The sequence below is a fragment of the Oryza sativa genome, chromosome 12 (assembly GCF_034140825.1).
Source record: "Oryza sativa Japonica Group chromosome 12, ASM3414082v1".
Taxonomy (NCBI): Eukaryota; Viridiplantae; Streptophyta; class Magnoliopsida; order Poales; family Poaceae; genus Oryza; species Oryza sativa.
In genome coordinates this window covers 26,395,142-26,407,083 of record NC_089046.1, presented here as the reverse complement: position 1 = coordinate 26,407,083, position 11,942 = coordinate 26,395,142, and the positions used below count along the sequence as shown (strand labels likewise).

General features: G+C 42.6%; 1 pseudogene; it reads left to right on the top strand.

Annotated features, from left to right (window-relative positions):
* The first annotated feature begins 257 nt into the window (after window positions 1–257).
* LOC107277765 (uncharacterized) lies at window positions 258–2,112 on the top strand (annotated as a pseudogene).
* Window positions 2,113–11,942: the final 9,830 nt, after the last annotated feature.

Below are 11,942 nucleotides of genomic sequence, written 5' to 3'. Positions count from 1 at the left end.
ATTTTTGAATTTTTTCACAAATTTGGATAATATTTGTTCAAATTCAACTAAATTTCTTTGAAATTTTGGGATTTCGGTGACCCCTGATAGAAAACCCTGAACCGATATAGTGAACCTCTCCGATTGGTATAGCACGGTACAGTTAGTTACTGACTCGGAATCATGACTAACCAACCTTAACCTCTTCATGTCATATCTTACGTTGCCACGCACTAAGCCGTCAAGCTTGCTAGCCCAAGCCGCGCGCGCTTTGCGTGATGGACCTATCGACCGGCGCCGGCTGGTCGCCGGTGAGCTGGTCGGACATGGTGTTCGACCTCCTCGCCACCGTCTTCCACACCTTCAACGACCCCGCCGACCTCCTCCGCTGCGCCGCCGTCTGCCGCTCCTGGCACGCCGCCGCTGCCTCTGTCCGTGAGCGCCACCCGCTCTTCTCCCGCCGCCCGCCGCCCCCGTGCCTAGTCTACACGGCTGACCAAGGCAACGACCACGGCGACCGGCACCGCGTCGCCACCGTATTTGCTCTCGCCGGCGGCGGGAGGACGTACGAGGTGACCCTGCCGGCTGAGCCCCCCATCCGCAACAGGTTCTAGCTGGGCAGCTCCCACGGCTGGATCGTCACCGCCGACGCCGACTCCGCCGAGCTCCGCCTCGTCAACCCCGTCACCGGCCAGCAGATCGACTCGCTCCCGCCGGTCGACACCATCGAGCACGTCAGGCACCGCAGCCAGAGCGCCGCCGCCGCCGACGACGACGAAGATGACTACGACTACGAGATCGTCCAGTATGACTGGACCATGGAGCAGCGCGACGACCGGCCACCGACCCAGGCGAAGGCCGACGAGCTCGCCGAGTACCTCATCATGCGCGCCTTCCTGTCGTCTGATCCATCATCGGACACAGTGGCGAAGCCACCGTAGGGGCCAGGGAGGGCCAACACCCCCCTAACCCCTATGTGACCTCCCCTCCCCTCTCTTCTCCCAAAGATAATTAGCCCTTATAATCTAGCCATTAATTACATCATTAGTTACGGATGAGACTAACTATATAGGACAACTGCCTAGCTATATATATAGGACTTATGAAATGACTTAGTTAACTGATTTATCATTTTAAAAATGATTGCAAGACTCCAATTAAAATCATGGAACAAACTGTTTAAATTGGCAAATTATGATCTATAGGTTCTCATTCTCTCTTCTAGCTAATCGCTATAACATGTATGATGTCGAGTTAGTGATCATACATCAACGCTACAATGTCACTGTTCACCGAACCTTAAGTGAGTTACCACGTCTCGTAGATGGCACCCCCCGTCTCTAAATCCTGGCTTCGCCACTGATCGGACAGCGGCGGCGGCGGCGGCTGCATCGTTGTCCTGCTCCACCGGCCAAAGTACCAGCTCTCGTTCGCGCGGGTGGGCGTCGACGAGCGCTGGGCTTGGGTCAACCTGCCCGACTCGGACTTCTACACCGACGTCGTCTACAACGACGACGACGGCATGTTCTACGCTATCACGTACCTGGCCGCCATCCACGCCTACGACTTCTCCGGCGGGCCCTCCGCCGTGCGCCAGACGATCGTCCTAGCCGACCAGTTACACGGCGTCATCGACAGCGAGACCAAGTACCTGGTCCGCGCCCCCGACGGCGACGGGTGGCTTCAGGTGTGGAGGATGATGAAGCCCGTGCGCGCGGCCGCGGCGCACGACGCCGGCGGCGACACGACGCGGACGACGGCAGTGTATAGGAAGACGACGATCTGGATCAAGGTGTTCCGCGTGGACCTCGCCGCGCAGAGGCTGGAGGAGACGGCGACGCTGGGCGACGGCAGCGACAGCCTCGCGCTGTTCATCGGGTGCAACAGCCGTTCTGGGTGCCGGCCGGTGGCGGCGACGGCGAGTGCCCGGCGGGCGGTGTGCTGCCCAACCACATCTACTACACGGACAACGAGGAGGACTACGCGCTGCTCTTCCCGGAGTCGCCCAGAGACATCGGCGTCTACAGCGTCGCAGACGGCAGCTTCTCGCCGTTCCGGCCAACTCAACCATGGCTGACTTGGCCATTGCCGACTTGGCTTGTTCCCAATTTCGAATACTACCATCAGTGTTAAGTTAATTAACACAGAGCAGCTAATTTGTTTGTTTGATTGATTGATTAATGTTGCGTTTCATTGTTTAAAGCTAGGTTTTCTTCTCTGATGTTTTTGTTGTTCTATAATTCTATTTATTGTTCAATCCACAATCGGGCTGAACGCGTAGACTAAAATTAACAGTTTTTTTTTCATAAATTTTGTGCTGATATGATTAGACTTTTTTTTTACCTGTATGGATTTGACCAATTTAGCTACATTTTTTAAAGCTAGAATATTTCTTTTAAGGGTCCATGCCATTGAAAATGTGGCTATTCAGAAAAATGTTATTACAATTCGTCTATTCATAGCCGTGCTACTCCAATTTTATAAAATTAGAACCATGCTACTGCCGTCACCTTTTCTATATATCTATCCTCTTCCTTTCCGTCTTCTTCCTTCCTTCTCCATCTTCTTCGCGGCCATCGCATGCCGTCGGCGTCGATGCTGGCGTCGAGCACCTCCTAGTCCCTCTCGGGAGGCACAGGGAGCGCCACCCGTGCCAGGGCTGCACCTGACGACGACGACGACTCCCACGCCGCCGAGGGAGGATCGATGTCAACGGACTGCAGGAAGCGGAGCGCACGGGGGAGGTCCCTAGAGAAGGCGGAGGAGGGGGAGGCGAGAGGAGGGAAGGGGGCGGTGGTCGCCATTGGCAGAGGTGGGAGAGTTGCCACCTGTGGCGGATTTGCGCTTTCTCACCGACGAGGTCATCGACGAGGTCACGAGACGACACCGGCAGATTTGCGCTTTCTCACTGCCCTCCCTCTCCTCCGTCTCCTCGGCGCAGCACGGTCGAGTCATCCTCCCGAGACACGCCAGCCGCAGTGCCAGTGGCCGCTGCCGACGCCCAGGTGTCCGCCACGCCTTCGCTCGATCCGAGCCTCGGGATGTCGGCCATGGGGGCCGTGGAGCTCGAGCGCGCGAGGAGGCTTGCGGCAGGGGGGTGGTAGCAAGGATCGCAAGCAATGAACAAGAAAAATCACGGTAGACCTTCCTTCTACAAGATACGAAGGCTACAATGGCAACAGTACTTCGCCAGCAGTGTGCACGCACCATAGTAAAAAGAGAAATTTTATAGTCCTTGAAAAAATAACTGGAGGAGTACCTAGTACCCAGAGGTTTGCTAAACGGATAACTCATTGCATGGTTTGACATGATCAAGCCCTGTCTTTTGTTCAACAGATAGTGCAGTAAGAGTGTAATAATTTACTTAATCAAAATTTGCTGCTCGATAAACCAGATTAGCCAGAGTTAACTTGGCGGTAGTAACCAAAGCTAGGAACAAGCCAAGTTGGTACTGGCCTTGTCAACCATGGTTGCATTGGCCGGAATGACGAGAAGCTGCAGTCTGCGACGCTGTAGACGCCAATGTCTCTCGGTGCCGCGGCTCTCTGGATCAAGGTGTTCCGCGTGGATCTTTCCGCGCAGAGGCTAGAGGAGATGGCGACACTGGGCGACGGCGGCGACAGCCACGCGCTGTTCATCGGGTGCAACCAGCCGTTCTGGGTGCCGGCCGGCGGCGACGGCGAGTGCTCCAGCGGCATTCTGCCCAACCACATCTACTACACGGATAAGGAGGATGGCAACACGGAGGCGCCGAGAAACATTGGCGTCTACAGCATCGCAGATGGCAGCTTCTCGCCGTTTCAGGCAACTCAACCATGGCTGACATGGCCATTGCCGACTTGGCTTGCTCCCAATTTCAGTTACTATCGTCAAGACTAAGCTAGGAAGAACTAAATCGACACGGGGCAGCTAAGTTTGTTTGGTGATTACTCTCTGTTTCATATTATAAGTCGATTGATTTCTCTTTCACTCAAAATTGTTTAAGTTTGACCAAATTTATAAAATGATATAGTAAAATTTTCAACACAAAACAAATATTTTATTAGAATATATTCAATATTAGATTTAATAAAACTAATTTGATATTATATATGTTGCTAAACTTTTCTATAAAAAGACGAACGACTTATAGTATGAAACGAAATGAGTAATTTTACAGTAGTTGAGTAGGTACCGTATTTTCTTGTTTGATCCATTGATTAGTTGTTGCTGCTTTCATTATTTAAAACTATATCTTTTGTTTTCTCTTATTTTTTATTGTTCTAATCATCGTTCAATCCAAATGTTATCTCTTATTTTTGAATTTTTCTAATCATCGTTCAATCCAAATGCAAGGCTGACCGCATAGATTAAAATAGAGTTTTTTTCTTCTAAATTTTTTTTATGACGATAAGATTGGATTTTTTTTAACTTATATGGATTGACCAATTTAACGACATATTTTAAAGCTAGAACATTTTTGGTTGAGGACCCTAGGCTGTGAATTTTGAACTTCATATATATATGAAACAGGGGAGGGGCTCTGAGAGTACTGAAATAGGGAATATCTGATTAGCCCTATTTGAGCAACATTTTGTTGTTTTAACCATTTTCTTAAAAGAAAAATCTCTTTCCATTCCACTCTCAATATAATCATTACCAACAAACGCTTCGTCTGCATGCAAATATCAACCTGTTCGTTGTCTACATGGAAATATCAACTTTAATTTTATTATTTTGAATCTTCGACTCCTAAAGAAGACAATAATCACGCAACATTTGCAACATGCATCGCCCTCTGCATGACTGTAAGGGTAACAAGTAGTTTCTTTCCACCTTTTGTTTTTGCAGTTATTGAGTTTGTCTCTCTTCTAAACATTTCTCCTTAATACAAAGGTGTATATCTTGTGAGCATTAATGAAAAAAGTATGGGATTTACCCCAACCAGATCGACATAATGCTAAAAGCATGAACCTTATTACCAGCTCTAGACACATACAATGCATGTCTCAACTTTCATCATCTTTTTTTTATATATATAATGGAATATACCCGGACTCTACATGTCTCAATTTTCTTAGCCTATATATATATGAGGGATTCATGCATATAACTAAATAAGTGGTGGTTGCACAAATCACTTGGATTTGTCTTTGCTGCCAACTACATCGTTCTAGTTAGGATTGGAGCTCCTATTTGGTCAGCATGTCGGATGAGCAACATGAGGCATACCTCGCCGCGTCGGTGAAGTTCGATGACGGCATGATTTTGTGTTGGGAGTGTTTTAAGTCGAACAATAAAGATTCGACTAAAGCACGACATTACGAAGATCTAATTAAACACAACAAATCGAAGCATGCTAGGAACAAATTTATATGTGGCAAGTGCGGTTGTTCCTTCTATAGCGAGGGAGAGGAGGGCACACATGATCGTATAGTCCACAGTACCTAGCCAGGTATATGGTGTTATATGAGATTGAAAATTTTTACATTGCATTTTGTAGTTTAATTCTAACCTCAATTGTTTGTTTGATTTTTTTCCCCTTGAAGGTCATTGGGCTGCTAGGTGGAAGAAATTAATAATTTGATGGATTTAGTGGTTCTCACTTTAGGAGGATTCCAACTAGAGCTCCATCAGCTAGATTATTAGTCTTAGATAATTTCTTTAATCATTAGTAGTTGTGCTTGCTGCCTATAGCTTTAGTTGTTCTCGCTTCATGAGGATTCTATTTGTAGCCTAATCATTTTATTATTGATGTTGTTAACTTTGCCGCCTTTCATTATGATCTAAGTTAATCTGTCTAATTATTTAATTGTCAGTAATTTGGCACTATATTTTGATTACTCTCGAGTGATGGTTCAAAGCATCTGCTTAATTTATGCATTCTAATTTGAGTTGAATAATTTCAGTGTTGCTACCTTTAAAACACTCTAATGCAATGAACCATATGAACTCTAATGACATTAAAATTTCTTAACAGAATCCCGTACAATAGTTTAGTAAAAAGGAGAACCATGGATGAATCTGTTTTCATTGAATATTAAGTACGACCATGCATACATCGTTAGCTGCGGTGCAGTCTACCGGTAGCTCCTGGCATATAGCCGCAATGTCCACCTATGAGCGTCACCCGCTCTTTCTCTAGCAGCGCACAAACACCGTAGTTTACGTGGCTGTCCCGAGCAGCAACAAGGGTGAAAGACGCACACTCATGAGAGTGTGTGCTCCGCTCCGGCATCCCGATTGCACATCACCCATCGACACCGCGCCCATTACCACCACCCATGTCCACCGCTGCCGCTCCGTCTAGGCAACAACACAAGATTGAGACAGAGACCGAATAATGTTCTAGATGACTGAAAGTTTGGCAATGCATCCGATCTTCTGTTCTAGATGACTGAAATTTTGAAAATACCAAAGATCAAGACTGAATTGTTCGGTCTGATCAAGTACCGGCCACTCTTAACCTGTGAAGCTATTTCTTTTCGAACCGGATACTGTGGAGAACACGGTGTTGGAGTTACATTCAACTGAGTTCACTTGAAGAGGGTTTAGATTTAGTGAATAGGTTCCATCTAGGTAGAAACAAGCAAGTTGATTATATCCTATTGCCTCTCTTTCAAATGAAAAATAAACTTTCGACGATACAAATCTTAACTAGTGAACTTTTGATATCATGAAACTATCTATCTATCTATTATATACTAAAAGTCCATTAGATTTTCTAGAAACGCTCTCATACCGCCATGTGGCACCCTACAAACACTCCTATGCCGCCACGTGGCGCTCTAATAAATTTAGAATTCTAAAATAAATCTAACCGTTAGTTTTCATTTAATCTGGTGGACCCATTATTTTTTACCATTGGATCTATAATAAAAATAACCAATCCGATTTATCTTAAAAGGCCCACGTAACCCCCATAGGTGTATAGGTGCATGTACGTACGTACGTCATGTACGGCCCCACGTTCATCTTTTCTCCTTTTTTCTTTTTTCGATCACAAGAATAAAAACCGAATTAATTATTTCAGCCCATAGATATTAAATCCAGCCTATATATATGCAAAAATATATGTACATGCCAATAATATATTATTTTTTTCATATATTATATATATTATTTAGTACGTTGGGCCCCACGTCCCTCCTTTTCTTTTTTTTTCTTTTTGACTCGCATCACATAAAACTCAAATTAATAAATAATAATTATTAATCTATCTATCTATTATATACTAAAAGTCCATTAGACTTTCTAGAAACGCTCTCATACCACCATGTGGCACTCTACAAACACTCCAATGCCGCCACGTGGCGCTCTAATAAATTTAGAATTCTAAAATAAATCTAACCGTTAGTATTCATTTAATCTGGTGAACCCATTATTTTTTACCATTGGATCTATAATAAAAATTACCAATCCGATTTATCTTAAAAGGCCATAAACCGCCGTGTGGCATCTACAAACGCTCCTAAGCCGCCACGTGGCACTCTAATAAATTTAAAAAAATACTATAAATCCGGAGAAAAGAACATCTAACTATCCACTTTCACTTAAATTGATGGGCCCATTATTATTTTAACCGTCAGATTTAATCTCATACAAACAGAGAGATGGAAAGAAAGACCACGTACCTTCCCCACCTCTCCCCTCAGTCGTTGCATTTTCCCTCTCCCCCCGTACACCCCTCTCTCTCCCTCCCCTCTACGTATAATTCTTTTTTCCTATATTAGCTAACGGCGGAAATTCGATTGAAAAATTTCAACATTTGTAACATCTAAATCATATATCCTGAAAAATAAACATCTACCCTTTAATTTTTATTAAAATTAGTGGACATAACACTTCAAGCCATTAAATCAGATTTATGTTTTCTCATCCTTAAAAAAAAAAAACGTACATCCTCCTCTCTGTTTTCTTTTAGGAAATCCTCTATTTTTTTCCCTCACATTCTCTCTTTATGAAAGCTTTTGCAACAATAAATTTTAAATAAGCATACTTCTAAATACATAATATTTGCAACAGTAAATTTTAAATTATACTAACTTTTTAACTTTTAAATTATAAGTTCAATTTTTTATCTATTTGTACCATTGTGTTATTTATGATTAAAATCACAATTAGAATTTAAGACACATGTTGACTATATTTTAAATTGTAAAATTATATTCATTTAAGTTTTGTTGAGAACCTTTACATGTTATTCAAACATATATGAACAATTATTAAAAGAAAGTGACATTATATACTATTTCATCATATATCACTTCACCAGCATGCATAACTAAAACAGATTTATGAACTTCAAAAAGTTCTAAAAATTCTGAATTATGAGAAAAACAAAATATAGATTATACCATAATTTGATGCATCACAAAACATGCATAACTAAATAAGATTTACTTAAAAAATAATGAGTCATATCCTAGCTGTTTGTCCACCTATATATCATTCAGAGCTTAAGATAGAAATGACCTATTATGTACCAAATTCTACTTGATAAGGCCATAGAAATTATATGGAAGTAAAGATAAAGCTAAATTTTATTTCTATATAACATGATAATATGTTCAGTTTTAGAACAAGCAAGCAAAAGCTGCATGTGTATTGTCCTGTGTATCTATCTATTATATATGAAAAATCCATTAAACTTCCTAAAAAAAACTCTCAAGCCGCCACGTGGCATTCTAATAAATTAGAGAAAACCTTACAAATTTTGAGAAAAAAGAAAAACATCCAGCCCTCGATTTTTATTTAATTCGGCGGACCCACTATTTTTAAACCATTAGATTTATTTAAAATACATCTCAAATAATAATATATATGCGTACTTCCGTACTATACTACTCACGGCAAAAAAAAGAAAAAAACGTAATTACCATTGTAAGAAGAAGGATTAACCCTGCCACAGTCCCACCTAATTGGTACGAGAGAAATGTATATACGTACTGTTCACCCAAAAAACCCAAAAAACTATAAAAAAGTTCTCACATGTACAATACGTACTACTATCCACCGGATTGAGAACAAAAAAAATATCCTGGGCATGTACATACTACGCACCGTCAACCCGTCCCTAATAAAGTTATCAATAATGTTGGATATTTTCTTGAGAAACAAAGTACAAATGTGGGCGCTCACAACGCACGTACACTTACCCCTACGAACGCACACACGTACACTCTACCCCTATGAGTACCTCTGAGAGATTGGGCCGATATATTTTGAGATCGACAAAGTCACCATGAATGCCTCGCTGTCGATGGATACGTCGTCTGAAAGAATTTGTCAAGTCCGGGACTTGAATATGAGTAGGAAATTTCCACCACAAGGAACCTAACCAGTTGAACTATGTTCAATTCAAAATAATGTTGGATATTAAAACAACCATTTAAACCAGTGAAACCATTATTTTTAATCGTTAGATCTATCTTATATAAGAAAAACAATCGTTTATTCATGGTACATCACATTTCAAAAATATTATTGTGCAATTATATTCACGTTAGGTTGCGTAGAACCTCTTACCCACTCTACATGAAATGTTTATAGATGGATTGTCTCTCAAACTATATCAATCATATTATGCTATATAAAATTTAGTGGAGTTTCATGTGCCACCAAATTCATCCTCTAATAAACCATGATAATATATATGCAATAAAAGAATGAAAAACACACTACTTTTGCTTTACACTTACTTTTACTTTCGTTGAAATATTATCATGATGTGATTTGATGTTTCAATAGCTGGGCAGGTCATACAGTGTGGGTTGGAATCCCATTTTTTAAGAACCCTGTTTGCATTGGTGTTGAGCCTGTCTCGGAACGCTAACCACAAAAAGATCCTGCAAGTGTTGGGGATAGCCTTGTTCCAGATAAGTGTTGCCGGCTGCCAAAGGATGCCATGATAAGTCAACAAGTTGTAGTTTGCTGATGTTGTGATATCTGTGGAACCAAGCAGCAGTGTTCTTTTGTCGGGGACATTCTGTTGTATGTGTTGGTCCAACAATATATCCATGAGGGACTGTAACTCGGTTTGAGCCCGGGAAGAGAGAACCGGGTGTAGATCAATTGTCCAGGTACCGTTAGTGTGTTGGGAGGAGACTGTACAGTTGATATTTGTTGCGTAGGAAGCTAGTGTCGGATATATGAGGTTGAATCGTCCTACTGCTGTCCAGTGGTCTCGCCAAAACTGCACTAGCTGGCCGTTCCCAATCGTTACCTTAGTGGAGGCAATAACTGGCTCGATAACGGAACAGACTGTCTTCCAAATCGGTGTTTCTGTTGGTTTTGCTTTAATAGGGATCTCATTTGCCATGTGTTGCGTGCGCAACCATTGAAAACATGGTTCTGATGAGTCTGATAACAACTTGCCTCCTATCTTCATAAGTAGAGCCATGTTGTGAGCTCTCAAGTCACGGATTCCCAATCCTCCTTGTTCCTTGTTGAGAGTGATAGTTGGCCAGGCCACTAAACATTGACCTCCTTTTACTTTCTTATCCCCTTTCCAAAGGAATGCCCTCCTTAGGCGATCAACTGCTTCGATGGTTTTGTCTGGCCACTTGATTCTGGACATGAAATAGTTTGGTATTGCCGACATGACTGAGTTGATCATGATGAGTCTTTCACCCCAACTGAGAAGGCCTGGGATCCATCCTGCTAGCCTTCGATCTATTTTGTCAATGACTGGTGCAAGCAACTTGTGTGAGATTTTGGACGTAGAGAGTGGAAGACCTAGATAGTTACAAGGAAGCGGGCTGATGGGGCATTGCAAAAGCTCAGCGATGGCCCTTGCCTCGGGTTCATTCATGTGTATGGGTACAAAGGTACTCTTGCTGAAATTGATCTGTAGCCCTGAGAATGCAGCAAATTCCTCAAGAATGCCGTTAATTATTTCAGCCTGCTCAAGCGATCCTTTTAAAATAAGTAGGGTATCATCAGCGTATTGCAGCGTGGGAGGAGGAGAGTGAGAATCCAGTGGGTGGAGTAACTACTCGGAGTGGAAGGCTTGCTGTATCATTTGCTGTAGGACGTCAGCGACTAGGATGAAGAGATATGGGGAGAGAGGGTCACCCTGACGGACCCCTCTCCTGTACTTAAATGACTCGCCTGTTGATCCATTGATCAATATGTGTGCTTGTCTAGTTTCCAAAATCTGTTTGATCCAATTGATCCATGTGTCGTCGAATCCTCTGCGGTGTAGGACCAAGTATAAGCAATCCCAGTTAACTGTGTCAAAAGCTTTTTTGGAAGTCAAGCTTTAGAATAATCGTTGGTTTTTTCCTTTTGATTGCACATTGAACAATGTCAGAAGCTAGTATAAAATTCTCCGTGATTGATCTTCCTTTGATGAATGCAGATTGCATTGGATCAATTAACTCATGAATTTCCCCTTGAACCCGGTTTGCTAGCACTTTGCTGATAAGCTTTGGCAGACTGTGTAGCAAGGATATTGGCCTGAAATCTGTTATGCTGAGAGGGGTTACTTTTTTCGGAATTAAAGTGATGTAAGAGATGTTAACCCCTGAAAGATCGGCTGCATTGGCATGGAAGGAATTGAACAGTGCGATCAGGTCAGGCTTAAGAGTAGAGATGAAGCATTTGTAGAACTCATTTGTGTATCCATCAGGACCCGAGCTTTTATTTGGAGGCGAGTGCAGGATGGCGCTTGAGATTATATTGAGAGTGGAAAGAGAAATTTAAAAAGGTTAACAACAAATGTTCCTCAAATGAGGATAATCAGAACTAATGAGACATATTACAAAAGCACAAAACAAAGCCCCTCCCTGTGTATGTATTACTATACGATCAGATGAAGTTAACTGAAGAAACGAGTTCCATTTTTTTTTTCGCTTGAAGAGGTGGTGAACTAGTGATGACTAGAGAAGTTCGGAGCATTTACAAAATATTCTAGCTTTAAAAAAAATATAGTTAAATTGGTCAAATCCATACAGGTAGAGAAAAAAAGAAGTCTAGTCTTA